The following is a 23,880-nucleotide window of genomic DNA, read 5'->3' on the forward strand; positions in this document are numbered from 1 at the left end:
AAGGGTCATTTTCTTAACCAGTGTCCTAAGAGGTCAGGAAACTTCAAAGCCTAAATGGAGAAGGGGAGCTCCATTTGGGTCGAGAAGTTTCCTCTCCCCAATTTTCCTCTAGGATCATGGTACCTGTTAATTTAACCTGGCCTATGGTTAAGGTTTTGTGGATTCTGGGGCGGCGGGGAATTTTGTGGATGCTGCCTTCGCAGTAAGGTTTAATATTCCTCTAACTCCTTTAATTCCCCCCATGAGAATCTTAGCCGTTGACAAAAGCCATTTGGGGACAGGTCTGGTAACCAGGAAAACTGTGGCCTTGTCCATGTACACTAACAACCTGCACTCTGAGGAGTTATATTTCTTTGTTATTGAAGGTTCTTCTTCTCCTCTCATTTTAGGTTTACCTTGGTTACAGGTACATAACCCACATATTGATTGGGTAACTGGGGGGATTCTTCAATGGGATCAAAAATGTAAGGGCTCTTGCATAAGTGTTCCTCAATTGGTGGCAGTCACGTCTCTAGATGGTTTACCCGTGGCATATTCTGATTTTTCTGATGTATTTTCTAAAAGAGCTGCCAAACCTTACCCCACTATGATTGGCCAAATGACCTCATTCCTGGGTCTACTCCCCCTAGAGGGAGAACTTATCCTCTTTCTTTGCCCGAAGCCCAAGTAATGAAAGAGTACATCAAAGAAAACCTCAAAAGAGGTTTCATGAGGCCTTCTTGTTCCCCTGCTGATGCTGGGTTCTTTTTGTGCGCAAGAAGTATGGGGGTCTTCGCCCATGTATCGACTATAGAGGTCTTAATAAAATTACCATCAAAAATCGTTATCCCTTTCCGCTGATTTCTGAACTATTTGATTAGGTCAAGAATGCTGATAATGTCACAGTCGGCACCCTAAATCCAGAACCTATGCTAAGCACCCTGTTCTTGGCTCTTGCTTCTGCCTTTAACAGCCGCCTTTCACCTCGGGAGGAGCCCTCGGCTTATCGGATGCCGCCAGGTCTTATTAAGAGAGGTGCCAAGCAAAGGGTTCTGGATAAGCAAAGGGGCACGACGGTAAAGCAGAGTCTTTTGGGCAGAAGGTCACAATACAAGGCGTAGGTGGAAAGCATAGTCAAATCAGGCCGGGTCGGTGCAGGCAGAATACAAATGAAGTCAGACAGGCAAGGGTCAAAGCTGGGATATCAATCGAGAGGAGTCAATACAGGCACAGATCGGATTACAGAGAGTAGAATAGTCGAATCACCAGGCAGGGGTCAGGATACCAGAAGTCAGATTAGTCAGGCAGGCAGGGGTCAAAAACAGGAGTCAGATATCAGCTAACAGGCAGGAATACAAATACAGAGCACCAGGAACTCATGAAGAATGATCCTATAACGGGCAATGATCTAAAGCCAAAATGCGCCTTTTAAACACTTCGAATTCCGTGCCATTGCGCGCTGACATAAGCACGCCATCGCAAATGCCCCTATAAAGGGAGCAGAGGCGCGGCACCCACGCCATGAGAACCGGCAACACCAGAGGAAGAGGACGTACCTCACTCGTCCCTGCCGACCTCCTCCCACTAGACCACCACGGTAAGCTATTACACAGACATTAAATGAGATCACATTATGGTCACTATTTCCTAGGAGTTCAATTACTTGCACATTTGCTATAGATTCTGGGTCATTACAGATCACCAATAGCATTTTTTGCTCATCAGCAACCTGTGCCATAAAATTGTCATGCAACAAGTTTACAAACTTGTTCCCATTAATTGTCCTGGCAGTACTGTTGTCAATATCTCGGTAATTACAATCCACAATTACCATTACTTTCCCCAAACTAGCAGCCTTTTCTATTTGCATCAGGAGCATAGCCTCCTCTTCTGCACTTACATTATGGGGGTCTATAGCATACTAATACAATACAATTTGCTGGTCTTTCCGCCCCTCCTCTTACTTTGTCATTCGTACTTATGTGTACCAAGACCACTTCCCCAGCCCCACTCAATAATCTGTGCACTCATTCCACCATTATGCCCAACCCCAGCACCAGGCAAGCAGGAGACTGTTTGGCATGAAGGGTCCTTTCAAGAGACAACCTTTTCCACCTTTCTAATAATTGAATCTCCTATAGCTAAAAACTGCCTTTCCTTCCTTGCACTCCCCCTATTGCTCATATTAGACACACTGAGTGGCAAATTTATCAAAGAGTGAAGTTTCGCCACTAGAGTGAAATTCCGCAGCTCTCAATTCATTTCTATGGGATTTTGAAAGGCGTATTTATCAATAGGTGAAAGTGAAAGTTCACCCTTTGATAAATACGCCTATAAAAATCCCATAGAAATGAATGGAGAGAGGCGGAATTTCACTCTAGTGGCGGAACTTCACTATTAACTTCACTTATATAAATACACCCCTGACACCCAGGGTGCTCTGAGAGTCAGCCTGCTCCATACACGCCAGTTCAGAGTGGTCCTCCCCAGCATCTTCTCCCAAAATGGAAAATCTGTTGCTTTGGACCAGCTGTGGACCAATCCTCATACCCTTCTGTCCGCTACGTCCCCTCTTGACTGTTATAAACCTATCTTCCTCATTTGTCTCCACTGCCCCTTCTCCTCCACCCCCCCCCCCCACTACACTGGGACCTTTCCTCCCCCACATTTGCCACCACTCTTAGTGTCTACAGTTCAGATTCCAAGATGAAAACCCACCTGCATCTCTCACATGTAAATACTGAATGGAACTGCTGCTCCAACACACCACCACATACATGTGACACGACACACACTGAGTAATACCAGCAAACCCACTTGCACTCATATTTACACTGGGTACTTATAGTCACCCAAGTGCAATTCTTCAAATAATTTTTTTAGTTTTCAACGCCTTTAGGTTGAAATTAACATGCAACGCTTAGATCACATGTAAGTGATCTGTGCAGACGGGAACTTACTGAGGTATTAAACCAAAGAACACCCATGCCTGGTGATGAATCTTGGACAAGCAGGTGTTTGTGTACTTTTCAATACATTTGTATATATATATTATTAACATGTATTTATATAGCGCCAACATATTGCGTAGCACTGTATATATAGATGCAGATTTATGTATTTACCACAACTGTCACAATAGTGTTAAAATAGTGTTTATGTTATGTTATAAGCAATATAAAAAGATTATAAAAAACGATAAAAGTGTTGTTCATAGCCCTTAAATGAGAACTAGAAAAATGTAGCCAGTCTCGCTAAATTAATGCTGTAATATACACATTTTTTTTTGACCCAGGATGATTTTCTGTGTCCAGTTTTCTTAGTACCTTTTTCTAATTTTTAATATCTGTGAGTTTCCCCCTCTGCTTTGTCCCATTGCTGCACAGGAGCCAGAGGAACAATTTACAAATTCCTGGGGAAGGTCACAAGTGTGCAGGTGCAGCACAAAAAGGGAGTGAAAAGTTACATCCTCTGAGTACTGCAAAAATGCTTTGTTTTTTAAGATCCTGCAAAAAAAAAATAATATTACTGTGAAGGACAACTTTAAACAGTTCGCACAAAAAGGGAGTGAAGAGTTACATCCTCTGAGTACTGCAAAAATCCTTTGTTTTTTAAGATCCTGCAAAAAAAAATAATATTACTGTGAAGGACAACTGTTTGCAAATGACAATAATATATAGTGGAAGTAAGATATTTGGAATTATCTGGCCATCAATAATTACATAATAATGAAAAGAATCTTTATTGACATGAAAATGTAGTCCATTGCACCAAGCTAAGGTTAAAATAACACCATTGTTATAATCATTTCCAAGAGCTCTGTGTCTAAAAAAATATTCTGGTAACAGCCCTGACAAAAGTCCAAAGGTCTGTCTGATTTACATGGACAGTTAAAGAGCTATGCTCAGTCAGCCACCAGCTTTCAGTGAATATAACCCTTTAACAGTTTCTCAGTGTCCACCTTTCTGCTGCTCATATTTCAAAAAGATAATTTACCTTATGTAAGGTATTTAATTTTTTATAAATAAAATACTAGCAGCAGAGTACATATGTAAATCCCTGCCGCATGTTTGCACCAAAATATATAATTTAGGATCATGATAACCCATCTGAACAGTCCAACATAAACTCCAGCAGTGCAAAGATTACATTAGCTCCATAAGTCAACTATAAGAAGATTTGTATATAAATTTTGCAATATATTCTTTTTAGTCTAATTCAACACACTGAAGACAGGCATTGGTGTAACCTGAAAAAGCAGAGCCCCCTGCAAAACCATCTTTGGTGGGGCCCAGCATACACAGTACCCATTCACGATCCTGCTGGTTTATAGGGTTGCCATATAGTGGTACTGATAACGTGATGACATTGTTATTAATAGGGAAGACAAAATATATACAAAGGCAGGCATTTTGATTGTTTGTAGCAGGGGTTAAAGTTAAACTGGCAGAGGGGCCTGGAGAAAGGGACTAGCATACAGTCTGCTGACCCTTGGTTTTTTGACCCCTGATTTGTTTGTATCATACTAGCTGTGGATAAAAAAAGTCCTTGGAAAACCTGTTAGCTGATCATTTGTGCAGTGCATACAAGGACCATGGCCAAAAATTTTGGTACCATGCACTTGTGTTCATGAGGTGGGTGAGACCCCCAGATGAATAACTTGTACAGGGCCCCAAAGTGTATAATGGCTGCCCTGAACCCAAGAACATATGGGAGATAATATGTCAATATTAAGCACATTTTGCAAAGGGAAAAAAATATATTTTTTTTGGGGTTAGTTTATTTGGATTTTACAACACAAATCACAGGCTGCAGGGTTCTTTATGGCGAAAAATAATTAAGTAATAAGTTATGTTATGGTTTCTATTTCACTGGAATGTTTACTTATTTTCAGTGTTTGGGTACTTGGAGGTGTTTAGGTATTTAAAGACATCTACTGTATCTTGTCACAAGACAAGTTGCAAGGAGCATGCATCGGTGGAGGTACCTTTCTGAATGACATATTTGCTTAAAAACCCAGTAAAAGGGTTTGTGTGAAAGGGTTCAGATTTTTTTATTAGCGCATAGGGGCAGTATACCACCTTGTTCAACACAAGTTTAATGACCAGGGCTTGTGCAGAAAGTTATTTTGCCTGTTGTTTTATTCACTAAAAATCTACATGTTTTGTTATTTCTTCAGCTAAGCAGGGCAAACAGAGAATCTGAAGCTGCTCCACAGGAGTCATTTACTATGACCCCAGACAGAAGTGCTAAAGTACTAAGAGTATGCGTGTGAGCATACATATAATGAACATAAATAAGTCTGCCTTGCTGATATACATGGGGAAAACTCTGTCTACTGCATAAGATGCACAAACATACATTCAATTGCACAGGTGCATACACAGACTGTGTTAAACAAAGCTGTAGTCTGTCACATTTAACAGTGTCTCTGTCTTTGCATCACATAACAAAAAGGAACATTTATATCCCAGGGTGGAGAATAGTTCATCTGACACTCAACTGGTCGTTCCTGACTGAATATTTTAAGGCAGCTTTTAACTACAATGACTGCATTAAAATAGCTTCTTTGCTCATGGGGTGTGTTCAATTTAGTACGTAATAGCTATAGAAAAAAAACTGGAACAAGAATTGTTATGTATGTGTAAGAATGTCATATAACAGGTTTTGCAAATCAAAATGCCACAACTAATGATAAGATGCATTACTTAGTTTAGCAAAGGGCCCCGCCTTGTACAGCTCAGTCATTACAACTCACATGAAAGGGTATGAGAAACTGAAAATGAATAGTTCAGATGTATTTATTGACGTAAATGACAATCATATAAGGAAGGCCTTATGGCTAAGATCATGGAAGGCCAACATGGCCTCTAAAGTAGCTCTCTGATTTTTCCCCTTACAAGGGCAGGTGCTGTTTGTAATCTGGTGGTAAGAGTCAGATATTGGCCCAAAAGAAGAAGCATTCTTAGAGGAAGGGGGTCTGCTAAATCCAGATTTAACCTTTATGATTGGTGGTCTTTTTGCACCTGAATGGAATCTTCCAGGCCTGATAGCTGGAAAGGGGGGTCAATCAGGCTTATTCCGCTTATCCAAAGAGAAGAAAACAATCATAAAACACCTGAAAGCAGTTATGAAGGTGTTGTGATCCAGGAGGATTATTTTGGGAGGAAGACTTCATCAATTTCAGGCAGCCTAGAAACAATCCATAAAAGACAGATGGGTGCAGGGGATCATGTGGGACGATTACAGACTGGAGTTCAATTCCAATCTTCCAGCCTTGGGATTTCGGGCCTCTCATGTTCCTGCAGAAAATTTAAAGAGAAAGATGCATCAGCAGTGTCTAATCACCTTATCCTCGCAGCAGGTCCCAACAGATCAGAGAGGCTTAGGACTCTGCTCTCAGTTCTTTATAAAAAGGAAACCTTTGGGGGCATGGAGGCCTATCCTGGACTTAGTCATGGTGAACCGAACTTTGAGAATACAACATTTCAAGATGGAATCTCTTGAGTTAGTGAAGTTGGCAATATCTCGAGGGGACTGGATGGGCTCCCTGGGCATAAGGGATACTTACCATCACATCCCCATTGCAGAGTCCGACCAGAGATTCCTTTGTTTCTTAATGGGCCATCTTCACTTCCAGGTCCGAAAGTTAGCAACAGCCCAGAGGGTACTCTCAAAGGTCATAGTTACCCAAATGGCATACCTAAGATGGCAGAAGGTTCATCCTTTCCAGTACCTAGACAACCTTATCATACTGGCTTTCTTTAAGACAGCAGACAGTCGAACACAGCGACCTGTACTTGGAGGTGCTATCATCCCACGAGTAGCTCATAAACACAAAAAAGAGCCATTTGGTCCTTACTTCAAAACTTCTCTTTTCTAGGAGCATCCATAGATACAGTTTCAGGAAGATTTCACTCAGGACAGCCATAAACCTGTTGATGTCAGAAGCTGGAGCATCAGCTAGGGATGATGTCCTCTACAATCAGACTGGTTGCATGGGCATTGGAAGATGAGACCACTCTAAGTGCTGTCCAACAGCAATGGGATGGGGTCTCTCTATCCCAATGGATTCAGTTGCCATCCCACCTGTTATCTTCCCTGCTTTGGTGAAAGAATCCAGTGCATCTTACTGTGGGCATCAACCTTTTTCCATCAAAATGGATTGTAATGTCAATGGACGACTCAGGAATAGGTTGGGGGCAGAACTCGGCTCACAGGTAGTTCAAAGTTGTTGGCCATCTCTCTCATCAAAAGTTCCATTGAATATCTTAGAACTAAGGGCAATCTTGCGAGCATGTATATTTTTCCAGGAACATTTGAAAATGGTTCAAAATCAAATCAGACAACATAACAGCATTTGAATATATAAGAAGACATAGGGGTACAAAAAGTCCTTGACTTTTGTCAGAAGTCCAGCTGTAACGTAAGGTCTCCCAAACCCCAAGGTTCCGGTCTCGGCCCACTCTTCTGCCACTCTATAGCAGCCACCTTTGGCTTCGGGTGGAGCCCTCCAATACTCAGATGCAGCCAGGTCTTATTGTGAGAAAACCAGGGAGAGACATCTGGGCGAACATGGAAACAGAAAGTGTATGGAAGGGACAGGGGAGCAGTCAGTGTAGTCAATGAACAGGCTAGGTCAAACCAAACGGGCAATGCCATACCAACAGACAACAGGAGTGTAGTCGGAGTCACAGGCTAAGGTCATAAATGGAGAAACAGCACCAAGAAGAATAGTCAAACCAGACAGGAGTCAGTACAGGCAGCAAGAGATGGCATAGTCAAGGACAGGCAAGGGTCAAACACAGGCTCACATAACAGACTAAGAAACACCCAGGAACTTGGGCAACAAACAACTGGCAGAGAGCCCTTTAAATATTTAAACTTCGCGCCATTGCGTGATGACGTGAAGCGGCACTCCAAATAAGGACGGAGATACCCAAGCACCGAGCAACTTAGAAGCGCCAGAATACTAAGCAGAAAACTTTGCAGGTACAACTGGTCACACAGACATGGACATTCCGATTGGGTTCCATCTTTCCTCCTCTACCTCTGATTCCAAGGGTGATTCAGAAGATCAAAGAAAAACACGTGGAAGTGATCTGCATTGCCCCAGTTTGGTCTCAGAGGCCCTGGTTTACAGTGGATCATCCTTGGAAGTTTCCGACCTTGGACCACATGCTGCATCAGGGTCTATTCCTTCACCCGGATCCAGATCCATTAGCACTCATAGGGGCATATTCACTAAAGGAAGTTGCTAATGTGTCAGGGAGCCGGGATGCTCTCAACAGCGAGGTTGTCAGGATCAAGGAGGAAGCCCACAAAGGGATCAAGGTTGTGGTGTCCAAAAGGGTTAAACAGAAGGCTTATCAGAGTCCAGGCAAGAGTTCAAGGGCAGGCAGAATAATAAGCAAAGTCCAAAGTCCAGGCAAGAGGTCAGGCAACAATCAGGAACAAGATATAGTCTCAAAATAGTACACAGGAAACCCAGGAAACACACTGTAATGATTCCTATACTTGGGCGCCATTCTGGCGTCTTGGTATCGTTTTTATATTTGAATTTGGTACCATAGTGACGTCATTGGCGCCCTTGCGTCGACACGCTGGCGTCATTGCGCCAGCGCCGCTACCCACGTGGCGGCCATGGGCGCGGCCATTTTGGGAGCGACGCCGGCAGGGGAGGACACGCCGCCTGGAGCTCCTGGAACTGCTCCGGGCGGTGATCGTGACATAATGCTAGCGACAATTCGCCAGAGTTACCATCCCCAGGGACATTGCCTATTCATTAACAGGAGCATGCGTCAAATCGCCAGCCAAAGAGACCATCACTATCGATCATTCGCACTCTATCGACAGGCCACTATTTGGCTCTGGCAAAAGGTGGTTATTCCGATAATTCAGTAAAGTACGGATTTTACTGAGCCTTACCTCTTTTGCCAGACTTCACTTCGCCACCTCAGACCAGAAACTACATCTTCCTCAATCTTCACTTACATCTTATCCTGTGTGCCGAAAATGCATTAAAGTTCAAAAAACAATGGTGACTTTTCCTGCTTTTAAGCGAGATTGCCTACAAAAGTTCTAACAAACTTTTTTGGGTAACCGTTTTTCTACAGACATTTCATAACATATGGAACATTCATTTTACAGTGGGCTCATGTGTAGGGCATTATACAAATTCTCTTGTCTTTATTAAGGTTCCCGGGACAGTTTTAATAAAAAGTGGTAACTTCAAGCATTTGCACTGATTTAGCACATTTGCCTTTTCTGTATCTGTTACAACCATACTGCTGTTTTACAACATTTATTATAGTGTTTATATTCATTAAATGCAGCTTATCTTAAATGCCTTTCTCTTCTTTCTCATTAACTTCTTTACATCTATATTAAGCCACATAGGGTGATTCTTAGTGTGTTTACTCCTTAAGAGAATAAATTGAGAACAGTAACGATTTAATATCATTTTAAATGACAACCATTTCTGTTCTGTGTTTTTAGCTGAAAACATAATGTCGCAATCAATGCTCTGAAGGGCAACCCTCAAGGCACTAAAATAAGCTTTTCTAACATTCATGGTTTTTGTTGCCCCAGTATATATTTGTTTTTTGCACCAGACATTAAATGATATAACATTATGGTTACTATTACCCTGGGGTTCAATGACTTGCACATTTGCTATACGTTCTGGGTCAGTAGAGATCACTAGATCCAGAATAGCATTTTTTTACTTTACCCAAACTAGCAGCCTTTGCAGTTATTTGCATCAAGAGCTTAGCCTCCTCCTCCTCACTTACATTACAAGCCTAACAAACAGACATAACCCTCCTCATTTTCTATTGCCTCTATCCCTCCTAAACAAAGTATGCGACTCATTCAGCCATGTTTTGGCCACACCAATCACATCATATTTTCCCTCCAGCACCAGCACCTCCAGCACTCCCATTTTACCAGTGAGACTCCTTGCATTTGCAAACATGCATTTAATACTGATACCATATTGAACAAATGACATGTAGTCCTCCCTGTCCATAACAGTACCCCCGACCAAATCTCCACCCCCATTTTTCCTTCCTTTGCCCACTATCTTATCTAACCTGTCTTCCACTGAATCCTTTACTGGACCCCCCCCCCCCCACGCCTAGTTTAAAATCTCCTCCAACCTTCTAGCCATCTTCTCTCCCAAAACAGCTGCACCATCATCATTGAGGTGCAGCCCATCCTTAGCAAAGAGCCTGTAGTCGACTGAGAAATCAGCCCAGTTCTCCAAAAACCCAAAACCCTTACACCAATCTCTCAGCAACGCATTAATCTCCCTAAACTCCTGCTATCTTCTTAGCATTGCACGGGGCACTGGTAATCTCTGAGAAAATTAGCTTCGAAGTCCTAGCCCTCAACTTTATAAATATCGTTTATAAAGATCGTTCTTGAGGACTTCGCCACCTCCTCTAACTTTGTCAGTGGTACCTATGTCTACCAAGACCGCTTGGTCTTCCCCAGCCCCTTCCAATAATCTGTCCAATAGTTCCACCAAATTTCACCTGAAGGATGAGATTGTGGTGCTTACTTTCAGCCAGGAGTCCACAGATTCAGATATGAAGGAGTTGGATGTGGCAGCACAAATACAAAAGTACTGTAAGGCAAATAGTTTCATGAGAAAGTCAGATTATTCAGGTCAGGTTATTCGTTCTTCCTTAGGGTTCAAGAAAGGGCCAAGCAGCATCCAGTCGCATAACCTCCAGATGGATTCACTTGGTCATCAAAAAGGCTTACTCTCAGGCAAATCAAGAAAAGCCAGCCTCTATCACAGCACACTCAACCAGGGCTCAATCAGCTTCATGGGCAGTAGAAGCAGGCCTTTTGCTAGAAGTCATCTGTAGAGCAGCATCTTGGTCATCAACATACACCTTTATTGTGCACTATAAACTAAATATGCATATGCATATACATATGAGTATTGACATGGAGAGGATCAAGGAAAAGGAAAAATTGTGTCTTACAGTGATTTTCCTTTCCTGGTCCTCTCCATTACAGGGTATTTCTCCTAATTTATGTGTTAGGGGTCCTTAATTCAGGAGAGGGAATGCCTATCCTGTGAGTACTGACATGGAGATGACCAGAAAAGCACAATCACGGCAAGTATGACACAATTTTCCCTTTTCTTAAGCCTGTAATATAATGGGATGGTGTCCATTCTGACGATGTAATAGTGGGTCCAGTGGTGAGTGGCCACTGTGGGAAATCAGGTAGTTTAAAGGCTGACTGCTATACTATTCACTGTGCCCTGTCTGTACTACTTATTGCACTGCTTACATTGTCTGCAGTGTTGATTGGAAAAGGCTTATATCTAGTGTGTCCTACAAATTGCTTTAGTCCCAAGTAAATCCACTGAGGTAAAAATGGGATGCTGCACTAAGTGCTAAGTGATCATTTAATAAAAGGCCAAATGTTTAAAATGGTTGTACAGAAATGTCATGTAGTAACATAGTTACATAGTAAGTTTGGTTGAAAAAAGACACACCTCCATGAAGTTGAACCTTTTAGGTCTATATATAACCTGCCTAACTGCTAGTTGATCCAGAGGAAGTAATAAAAAAAACTAGGGATGCACCGAACTATTTTGGATTTGGCCGAACCCTCGAATCCTTCACGAAGGATTCGGCCGAATACCGAACCGAATCCGAACCCTAATTTGCATATGCAAATTAGGGGTGGGAAGGGGAAAACATTTTTTACTTCCTTGTTTTGTGACAAAAAGTCACGTGATTTCCCTCCCCACCACTAATTTGTATATGCAAATTAGTATTCGGTTTGGCCGGACAGAAGGATTCGGCCGAATCCGAATCCTGCTGAAAAAGGCCGAATCCCGAACCGAATCCTGGATTCAGTGCATCCCTAAAAAAACACTTCAAGCCTCTCCAATTTTGGGGGAAAAAATCCTTCCTGACTTGGAAGTCCCTGGATCAACTTATACTATTAGCTATCTTCCATAACCATGTATTCCCTCACTTGCTAAAAAGCCACTCAACCCCTTCTTAAAGCTATTTAATGTATCAGCCAGCAGTGCACGACGATTCAGGGAGAGAATTCCACATCTTCACAGCTCTCACTGTAAAAAAACACTTCTGAATATTTAGATGGAACTCCTTTCTTCTAATTGAATTGGATGCCCATGGATTAGTTGGAGGACCTACTGGTAAATAAAGCATTAGAGTGATTATTATATTATCCCCTTATATATTTATACATAGTTATCATATCACCCCTTAAGTGCCTCTTCTCTAGTGTGAACAACGTCAAGTTGGCCATTCTTTCCTCATAGGTAAGATTTTCATTACCTTTCACCAGCTTAGTGTGAGGAGTGCCTAATTGCACTCCTCTCCCACGCTTCTCGCAAGATGGTGGTCGCCCAGGGAAAGAAGACGGTGCGTCATGGCACGGTGCTGTCATCACACCGGCATGCAACGCCGGCATCAACATGCAGAGCAATAGCACCAAATTCAATTCTTAAAATCTGTTAAAAGACTGCAATCACTGCCAGTGAATAGGATCTGTGTTCTACGTTACTGGGTGTGTTTTGGGCTGTTTCCTGATCTTGACCTCGGCTTTCCTTCTGACTACGAATCTTGCTGCATGTACTGATCCTCTGTCTGGATAAAGACCACGAACTTTGTTTAACCCTTTGGACACTTTACTTGGACTTAGTTACCCTTTTGGCTTCCTCCTTGGTCCCGACTTCCGCATCTGAGCTGGTAGGCCCTGACAGTATTCACGGGCCATGGACCCATCTGAGGAAGCACCACCAGATAATGGAAAAGCACTCTGAGGTATTGCAAGTCGGACGGAGGCGTATGAAGCTCAGCAAGTCTACATTGGGCAGGTTCTTGATGCCCTTCTGTCTCGCACGACTATGGCTTCATCAGTCCCAGAAAATCCTCCAGCGGTAATACTTCACCCTCCTACGCTTCCGGCTTTCTCAAGTGAACCCCGTATTCTGCTGCCTCCACGCTTTAGCAGAGACCCTGAGCCATGTTGGGGATTTGTGAACCAGTGTCTGATTCAATTTGAGTTCCAGCCTTAACAATATGTATCTGAGTGAGAGAAGGTGGGTTAAATAATTTCCCGTTTGGAGGGCAAGGCGCTGGATTGGGCTTCTCCTTTCTGGGAAAAGAATGCTACGTTGGTTCATGATGCCAATGCCTTTCTCCAGGCGTTTCGCACCATGTTTGATGCTCCAGGCCGTGTGGCCTCTGCTGCTTCCTGTCTTCTGCAGATCCGCCAAGGGAATCGAATTTCCAGTGAATATGCCATCGATTTCAGAACCCTGGCCGCACAGACTTATTGGAACAATGAGGTCTATGTGGCGACATTCTATCAAGGTCTCTCTAGTAACCTCAAAGGTGATCTGGTGTCTAGAGACCATCCTGAACAACTGGAGGACTTAATTGCACTTGCTGTCTCGGTAGAGAGAACATCAAGCCAACCAGAAGAGCGGCAAAAGATTCCTACCAGCCCTTGCACCACGCTTCCAGAGGCCTCTCCTTCCAATTCCTCCAACGCAACCTTCTGCCAGTACCACTATGCAGATTGGCAGAGCCCGTCTTTCGGAGCAAGAAAAGCATCATAGATGCTCGGCGGGGTTATGCCAGTACTGTGGTGGCAAGGCTCATTTTGCCAAGAATTGCCCACTAAAGCCGGGAAACTCCAGCGCCTAGGTAAGATTGGGGAGTCTTATCTGGGCTGGGTTAAATCCTCTCCCCAAATGAACTTGCATAGATTCCTGCTTCCGTTACAGATCCAACTGGCCCGCAGGTGTCGTTAATGTGCAAGCCTTCCTTAAATCTGGAGCAGCTGGGAACTTAATGGACCAAGATTTTGCTGAAAGTTTGGGAATTCCTCTTCTACCATTGGCTTCTCCCCTGTGGGTCCTGGCAATAGATGAATGACAACTGTCTACTGCTCATTTCCAAGACTACTATGGAACTAATCCTGACTGTTGGAAAGATTATTCTTTCTTCTTATATGCTGCCCTTCAGCTCCTGTAGTTCTGGGATTACCTTGGCTTCGCTTGCACAATCCCTCCATTGATTGGTCATCATATCAGATCTCTTGTTGGAGTCAAAAGAATTGTCATCTTCCTAGCACCATTCAGCATAGGCATTGTCCTAAAAGTTACCACCTCATTGTCCTTATGATTGCCCCATTGACCTGCTTCCCGGTATAATAGTTCATTAAAGGTTTTTCGTCCCACATTTCCCCTAAACTTTCTCTCATTAGAAAAGGGGTAAAACCTATTTGCTGGCCTCAACAAGCCTTAGAGGCTTTTGACTTCTTGAACAAATCCTTTGCTCCCGTCCCCTCTTACCTTTCTTCATTGAAGTAGACGCATCAGACATCTGAGCTGGGGCTATACTATCGCAAAGGCGGACTTCGGATGGGAAGAATGGAGACATTTGTTGGAAGGCTCTACTTTACCGGTCACCATCTTCACTGATCATAAAAATTTAGAGTATATCCAAGCCCTTAGGCGACTGAATCCTCGTCAAGCTTGTTGGGCTCTTTTTTTCTCCTTCCCTCAAGAAGACTGATGCTCTTTCAAGAAGTTTTTCCACAGAAGATTGTTACCTAGAATGCAATGATCCTATTATTCTAACTTCTAGAATCATTGCTTCTCTACTTCCACAATTCCCTTCTCAGGTCTTGTCAGCCCAATCTGATGCAACGACTCCTGTCGGTATAGCTTATGTTCCTCTGCAACTTTGTCACTCTATTCTTCAACAGACTCATAGCTCCAAGCAGACCGGCCATCCAGGGGTGAGAAGAACAAGAGATCTGTTGAACCGGTTGGACATCACTACGGAAGGATGTCAATGAATTTGCGGCCTCCTGTTCCATCTGTGCATCCTTTATATCTAGCCATTCCAGTCAAAGTGGTTTACTCCACCCATTACCTGTTCCTTCTCGTCCATCGACTAATCTGGCTATGGACTTCATTGTGGAATTGCCACCTTCCTCGGGTAATACAGTCATATGGGTAGTAATTGATCGATTCAGCAAAATAGCACACTTCATTCCTTCCTACCCTCTACTGTAGAACTTTCTCAATTGTTCATTCTACATATTTTTCATTTTCATAGATTTCCAGCAGAAATAGTTTCGGATAGAGGTACTCAATTTGTTTAAAAATTTTGGTGGTCCTTATGCAAATCTCTTGGCATCTCACTGCAATTTTCTTCTGCCCGAGATGCCATGTCTCCTAATGCCAAGATGACTGGTCGATCTCCTTCCTTGGACTGAGTTTTCATGTAACAATAATTCTCATACCTCTACTGGAAGTTCCCCTTTTCTGTGTATTTGTGGACAACATCCTCTGGCCTTTCCCCAAGATCTCCTCTTGTCCGACGTACCCGCAGTCAATGATCAAATAGCCCACATGTCTGCAATTTGGTACTCCACGAAAGCCTATCTGTAAAAAAGTTCTTTGTCCCAAAAGACATTTACCAACAAGAAACCTCAAGCTTCTCCTCAATTCTTCCATGGGAGACATGGTATGGCTTCCCATCAGGAATATACCCTCTCTTAAGTTGGGCCCTAAGTTCATCGGTCCTTTCCCTATTATAGAAATTGTCAATACAGTGGTTGTTCAACTTCAACTCCCTCCTGAAATGCGGATTCCCTAATTCTTCTAATCTTCTAATCTTCCCTTCCTGCTCCAGTAATTGTTGATGGTCAACAAGAATATGAAGTTGAAGAAATTTTGGATTCTAGAATTTCAAGGGGGTTATCTGCAATACTTTATTATAAAAGAAACTGTGTGCTTCCTACAATAAAAGTTCTACCACAAAGTCTCTCCCTCCTCCACCGGAGGATATGTCTCTTACGAATTTAAAAATCCCAATGTGTCCTGTGTTTTGATAGTGTTACTTGGGTAGCAATCTCAGACTCCACCAGCCGTGCTCCTCCTCTCCCCTCCAAAACAAAATAAAACACAGAGCAGTTGCACGTTGTCGTGATACCAGGAAACCCTGCTTAGTTTATACTTACAGGATCCTCCGGTCATGATCACAAGTGTGTCTCAAATTGGCCGCACGATCCTGCTTGCGAACCGCTATCGCCTCTCGTACCTCTCACCCACGCTCGTCTCTCACTTCCTGGTTCTCCCCTCTCTCCTACGGATCCCCAATTGGGTCAGAAGGCAAAGTCCAGACGCTGTGGTTTAGGAAACCGTTCCGGGTGACAAAAGGAAGGTTTAGATAATTTGTTTAGCTTTATTGTAACAGCAATAATAAACACATTTAAAACTGGAATTTTTGGCCTAACGCGTTTCGTGATGTACTCACTTCCTCAAAAGCTCTAATGTGACTTGATAGGGTGATCCTTATATACGCATCATCATTACCTTGCCACATCTTATTGGCTAACGGTTATAGATTCACTAAAAATACTTATCTCAATAAATTAGTCTTTATAAAGTATAAAAGGTTATAAAATCTACATATAGCTGGAGATCTCATCCAATATATTAATATTCACAACACATAAATAATTATATAAAACAATTTACATCAAATTCTATATATAAACCAGGGGGCTGCAGCATTTTTAATGATGTTATCCACCGTGTTTCTTCCTGGGATATTTTTGAACATTATTTCCAACTTTCCAATTTTTTATCTTGTGTGATATCTCTATTGCACATAGACCACTTGGGTCACTATTATGATGTTTGAGAACGTGTTCCGAAACACTATAGTTGTGATTTGAATCCCTTTTTTATGTTTCTTAGAAAATCTCTTTCTTTTTCACTAACAATCCCTTCTCTGTGCATAACCTATCATGCTAAACAAATCCTGTTTCATTTTCTCGGTGGGGTCTCCCTTGAATTTTGTACACCATCCCCTAACTGTTGTTCAATTTCCATCGTATATTGTGTTCTATTCATCACCACAATGCCCCCACCTTCATCAGCCGGTTTTATCACTATTTCTCTATTTTCTCTTAATTTGGATAAAGTTTCTTTTTCTTTAGTAGTAAGATTATTTTCAATAGACCTATCATTTAGATTGTCCAAATTTTTATTGACCAGTTGTCTAAAAGTGTCCATATTATTAGATACATAATGTGTGGGATTAATTTTGGCTTATTACTTAGAGTTGTATGGGTGTACTTATTTGGTGTACTTACTTCTGACCCAATCGGGAATCCGTAGGAGAGAGTGGAGAACCAGGAAGTGAGAGACGAGCGTGGGTGAGAGGAACGAGAGGCGATATCGGAGCTGCAAGCAGGATTGTGAGACACCCTTGCGATCGTGACCGGTGGATCCTGTAAGTATAAACTAAGCAGGGTTTCCTGAAACTACTCTTTGTTTTATTTTGTTTTGGAAGGAAGTAGAGGAGCACGGCTGGTGGAGTCTGAGATTGCTGCCCAAGTAACACTATCAAAACACAGGACACATTGGGATTTTTCAATTCATATCCTCCGGTGGAGGAAGGAGAGACTTTTTTGTGGAACTTTTATTGTAGGAATAAGGGGTTGGAACCCCTTATTGTGTAGAGCATCCAATTCCTATAAGTGCGCAGGGTGCAATTCTATTTATCTATCTGCAATATTTGATTCAATGGAAGGGTTTCGGTCCTGAAGAATGTTCTTGGGTAAAGCGGTCGAACATTTATGCCCCCTGACTTTTACATAAGTTTCACAAACCAAATCTGGGAGGTCCTGGGGGGGGTACTGTGAGGAGCGCCCGATGGCACTCCTCTCCTCTTCCGCACCGTTCACAAGTTGGTAGTGCCCAGGAAAAGAAAATGCAGCATCACGGTGACGTTATCACACCGACACACAACGCCAGCACACAACACCGGCATCAACACGCAGCGCAATAGCGTCAAATTCAACTCTTAAATGTTGGCAAAAGACTAGAATCACTGCCCGTGAATAGGGTCTGTGTTCTATGTTCCTGGGTTTGCTTATTCTACTATTTTTGGACTGTTTCCTAATATTGACCTCGGCTTTCCTTCTGACTATGCAGCAGATTTACTAAAGGGCGAAGTGGGAAACTCTGGCGACAATTCGCCAACGTTTCTGCCCGCAGGAACATCGGTGATTTACTAATGGGTGCAGGCATCAATTTGCATCAGGCGACAATTCGCTCTGGCGAATGGACGTTAATCCGTGAATTCACTAAAATGCGGATTTACTGAACGTTACCTCTTTTGCCAGACTTGTCTTCACCACCTCAGACCAGGTGAAGTGCACTGGAGTGCATAGATCTTCCTCAATCTTCTGTTACTTACATCATATTCTTTAGTGGAAAAAGCATCAATGTTCAAAAAACGCTGGCGTCTGCAAATAGCCGGCACCCTTACCCCCCAAACTTCCCTTCTCCCATCTGCACCTAGGGGCAGATTTACTAAGCTCGAGTGAAGGATTCGAATGAAAAAAATTTTTGGGTACTTCGATCAACCATCGAATAGGCTACTACGACCTTCGACTTCGATTAGAACGATTCGAAGTAAAAATCGCTCGACTAATCGACCATTCGATAGTCAAAGTACTGTCTCTTTAAAAAATACTTTGCCTACATACTTCGCCACTTTAAACCTACCAAGGTTCAATGTTAGCCTATGGGGACTTTCCCCAGCACTTTTCTAAGTTTTTTATGATTGAATAAAAATCCTTCCATCGATCAATTAAAATCGTTTGAATCATTCGATTCGAAGGATTTTATCTTTCGATCGAACGATTTTTATTCGATCGTTCAATCAAAGTATTTACACTAAAATCCTTTGAATTCAAAGGATTTTACTTTGAGGGTCGAATTTGAGGGTTTATTGGAACACCTGCCTCCCCAGTCCTCAGTTACTTGTATTTTCATCCAGTGACCCAGCTTCTCCCAGCTCCATTTCAGGAGAGACATTGGGCTTGGATCACAGGGCACTTCGAAATGTCAATACAAGCCACTGTTAAATTCTGTCAACCCAAATGGGTGTATGCATATTCATTTACAGTCACTCTTTTTTACCGGTTCCCTCTAGGAAACTCTGATAAAAAAAGTGATTTTTCTATCTATAGAAAGGGTCTATTTCTTTGGTTTAGGCAAATGGTGAATCCAGCTGCTGATATTGCCTTCTTAGCTCTTGAGTCAGCCCCTTCGCTTGCTTTCTGTGATAACAGCCTCTTGGTGATCTCAGTCATGGAGCCTCTCACCCTGTGTGGTGTTACCATTAGTTTCAGTTCAAGATAGAAAGGAATGATTTGAGTCAGGTTGCTTTTTAAAGGTTGGATATGGGTACTTTTCCTGACCTGTACATAACTAAGAAGTCCTCTAACGTCATGGAATGCCTTAAAGCATTAATTGTGGTATTAAAAGGTGTCTTGCAGTGACACTATTCGGAATGACACATGAGTGATGATATGCATATGCCCCGAGTGGTTCTCATTTTACTTGTAACTTAGCAAAGTGACAATAACATTTAATACCGTGCCAATTTATTTTCAGTCATTAACTGATGACTGGGTGTTTGCATCCCAGAATAGAACCCAATACATTTGAAATAAGGCCCAGGTTTGAGGGGTAACAAATACTGATTTTGTAGGTTAGGCCAAAGAATACAAACCTAGAAAAGCCAACTGGACAAGCAGTGCCCACCTATCATCATCAGACATTTACCACTCTTTTCTGTGGGAACTGGTGATTAAAGACTTTTTGGCCTATGTGGTTCTTACTAAGAGCACTGCTATCAAAGCACCACATGTGTCAATATTTAAATTTTTTTCTAAAGGTAGCATCTGCCATAAAGCTCTAAACAAAGGGCAACTTCAGCACATGCAAAGGATTTTTAAAAAAAGGCTTGGTACAGGACCACCACCTTCCTCCAAGAACAAGTTCTGGAATCAGAAGAACAGGGCTAGGGATGGGGTTTGGGTTTCATCTATTAAAATAGGGACCCTGCAAAACATATATGGCTAGCACCCTGGGTTAAGCCCAGGTCACATTTTTATAATGGGGCTTACCCAATATTTTATGATGTTAATTGTGGGCTGTTTGATCTTCATTTTAGCAAGGACATTTTTTTTAAGGGTAAGGCCAGACGAGGAGATTCGGGAGGTTTTGTCGCCTGGCGACTGTCTTTTGCGTGACTATCTCCCCGAACTGCCTCAGCGTTTTTTCCCCAACGAGGCAACTTTGGGCAACTATTGAAAACGCATCGCCACGTGTGCATTGGCGCAGGCGATTTTCCGCTGTAGCCCATGGGGAAAAAATGCTGAGGCAGTTCGGGGAGATAGTCGCGAAAAAGACGTGGCGTTATGTCGCCAGGCGGCAAAACCTCCCCGAATCTCCTCGTCTGGCCTTATCCTTACAGATTATCAGATTAACAGACTATCTCCCATTGGGAATTTGGATAGAATTGTGTCTGTTTCTGCTTTAATGGTAATACTGTAGGTCTAACATTAGCACCTGCATTAATCCCCTTGTTACATATATAATTGCATAGTGGCAAACAGAATTCATTTTATGAAAGCATTTCTGGTGTATAATGTGCCAAATTTAGCATCCCTGGTATTTTTTATTTTTGTCAGAAAAGTAATGACTATTTCAGTTTACATATACTACACAAACTATGAAATGTGCAATATTTTGTTCACTGGCAATTGAACACTTATGTGGGAAGTAAAAACTTTTTTTGCACAAAGGTAAAATTGTTTGCATTCCATTTGGCACCCATTTCCGCCTCTGAATTTTAGAAATAAAATTCTTTTGCAAAAAAAGTTATAATATACCAAATATTGTGTCCTGTACTTTCACAATTTGATCCTGTGGCAGACTCGTATGTTTGAATTCCATTAATCAGAAAACCCTTAGGTCCATACACTTTGCAAATTCATAAGTGGATCATACAATAAACTCGCGAAGGCTATGGACACACAGGCTGTTTTCAGCAGCTGATCAGTAGCTGTTGTCAGCCTGCATATTTTTGCAGGCTGAGAGAAGCAGATCTGCTCATTGCCCCTGCTCCATTGATGTGGTCATTCACAGGCTGAGATTAGCCCAATTACGCAGGCTGAAAACAGACGCTGACAACAGCCTGTGTGTCCATAGTTTAAAGTTATGGACACACAGGCTGTTGTCAGTGGCTGATCAGCGGCTGTTGTCAGCCTGAGTAATTTTGCAGGCTGAGAGAAGCAGATCTGCTAAGTGCCCCTGCTGCATTGATTTGATCTGATCAGCCTGTGTGCAGTCACACATCGGCTGAGGTCAGCCCATTTATGCAAGCTGAAAACAGCCGCTGACAACAGTCTGTGTGTCCATAGCCTAAGGGCAGATAGATGTGGTGTTTTTACATTGCGTTTTTAAAAAAGAACAGCCAGGCGTAAATACACATAAACTGAACTACCACTGAAACTAATGGAAAACGCACTATGGCAATTCACACAGGGCGCTTGCAAGCTGAAATCCACCACAGGACGCCAGTATTGGCGTTTTTTAGCAGAAACGCCAATACGTCAAGAAATTACCAAATCGATAAACTCTATGGCATCTGCACATTTGAAACCACACTTTGTGTAAATACGCAGAGTATTTTAAATATGGCGTCCAAATTCTCAATGAGAACAATGAAAACAATGAGAAGTGCATGTTGGGAAAATAATCCTATGTGCTGAAAAATGCATGAAAAACGCATGTTGACGGTCGCATGTGGTTTCAGTGGCATATTTACGCCTGGCTGTTCTTTTTTAAAAACGCAATGTAAAAACGCCACAAAAACGCCATGATTGGCCTTGCCCTTATACTTTATTCCCCAGTAGATCCTTTCAGCAGACATAAAGGCATTCACTGATATTGAAAAAGGAAGTTCCATCATAATATTAAAACAGAGTGTTTTAGAGCAGCAGCTTTATAGATGTGGTATTCTCTCTCTGATGGCAGATACATTAGATGGTTTCAAGAAAGAGTTGGGTGGATTTTTAGCAAATGAGGAAATACAGGGTTAATGAAAATAGCTCTTAGTATTAAAATTGATCCAGGGACTGTTCCTGAGTGCCCTCTTGAAGTCAGGACAGAATATTGTTTTCCATACACTCCATACTATATTGTTAACAGGCATAACAAGCTCTGAAACATCAAGTTCATAGATAAATGGATACAACTTAGTAACCAGCATCAGAATCAACCTACAACTTTTTTAAAAAAAACTTTTACATGTAGCTAAAAGTAGCAAATTTAATGTAATACTATGTAAAAGTTGTCCCCAACTAGCTGATCCAGAGGAAAGTGAAAATCCCCATCTGTACCTTTGTCGCCCATCATATGTCTATATGTGTGGTGTAAAATGTTATTAGCACAAAATTTTTCTTGCAGATCATCACTATTCTAAATAGGAATCAAAAATGTTTTCTTAGTCCTCTAAATGTTTTTGTAGAAATCACCAGGTGGATAAATCCTTTGAAGAAATTAGTAATCTGACAATGCAGTACCCATGCACAGGATTGGCCTAATCATCATTTCCAAATCGCATCACTGGGACCTTACCAAACAGAAGGTATTGCTTTTCCTGACTGAAAAATGTGTGTTGACAGCAGAGTTGACAATTGCCATCTTGCATTTGGTCCTCTTCACTGCAACCAATGACTTGGAGCATGTATTGTCAAAAGGGTTGTTTTCCTTTAACCAAAACTTTCTTTCTTATGCCAAGATTTTAGCCATAAATTGGGCTTCCTAGGCTCCGTGGGTGATACATGTAAGATTTCGGAAATAATTACCTTAGACGGCCTTTCCTTTAGCTTTACTGTTTTAGATTATAAGATCTTTGAACAGCCAAAAGTGTCTGTAGTGCCAGGGTTCCCACAGTGGCCTGCGTCAATAGACACACCAAACTTGTACCAAAAGAATCTGGCTCAAATGTCACTGGAGCATCCGTGAATGTTACATGGATGAAATGGTATTTTTTGCACAACTATGCACTCTCAGTAAATAAACATCCCCTCTGAACTTTGCTTTGAAATAGCATATCCCCACACAGTTATGCAGATAAACTAAACATGCTGATCTCTCAATACTTTAAGTAATTTCTATAAAGAATGTATATTTACAATAAGTGGTAATTATGAACTCTGGTTTATGACTGTTGAGTGTCAGTAAACGTGATTGGGGGAGGGAGTTTTCCATCTATATCTGTACAAACTAATGTAAGTTTTTTTTCTTTATTTCTTGTTTCAATCTCAACAGGTCAGGCATGGGAAGATCTTGGCCCTGGTGGCCCTTAAAAAGGTCTTGCAGCACTGATCATGGGAGGACTGACCATTTACTTGTATGGAGATTTCTGATGACTTGATTAACCATATGCAGGTGCCAAAAGCTTGTAGCCCTATTCCATTTTGAATGGCAGCAGCTGACCCTTCCCTTGTTAGTTAGGATGATTCTCAATTCCTGCTGATTCAAGTAGTAGATGATACAGAACTGTGTGCTTCCTGCATTTTAGTGGGACAGGATTAAACAGTTAGTCTGCATTGGTTATAAAATTTGAATCTTCTGCAAACTGTCCAATGAGGCCATTTGCTGATCTTCACATTTACACAGTTCTAAATCAGATACTTTCTAATACTGTATATGGAGCAGCAAGCTACGTACTGATCATTGTGCTGAGCTGACCTGCAGGGAGGCAAAAGCTTCTGATGAAGTGGCAGGACGCCACGAAACGCGTTAAGTGGGCAGCCTGGGTTCATACTTTACTGCTGTAATCTGATTTTTTATGTATATTAAATAAACTTTGTTTTTTATATTTTTACTGGCCTCCTCGGTTCTCCTCGTTTCTCCGCTGTTTTTGCTCTTTTCCTGGAATGAATTGACTGTATGTGAGGCTATATAGGGATAGCATGTATGGCAAAACTAGAAGATAACTGAAA

General features: G+C 42.0%; 1 long non-coding RNA gene across 1 annotated transcript; it reads left to right on the forward strand.

Annotated features, from left to right (window-relative positions):
* Positions 1 to 1,133: 1,133 nt before the first annotated feature.
* LOC121399981 lies at positions 1,134 to 23,296 on the forward strand. Its single transcript, XR_005965399.1, has 3 exons — positions 1,134 to 1,576; positions 22,398 to 22,517; positions 23,204 to 23,296. It is a non-coding gene; the product is annotated as an uncharacterized LOC121399981 (long non-coding RNA).
* The last annotated feature ends 584 nt before the right edge of the window (positions 23,297 to 23,880 follow it).

This window comes from Xenopus laevis, chromosome 2L (genome assembly GCF_017654675.1).
Source record: "Xenopus laevis strain J_2021 chromosome 2L, Xenopus_laevis_v10.1, whole genome shotgun sequence".
NCBI lineage: Eukaryota > Metazoa > Chordata > Amphibia > Anura > Pipidae > Xenopus > Xenopus laevis.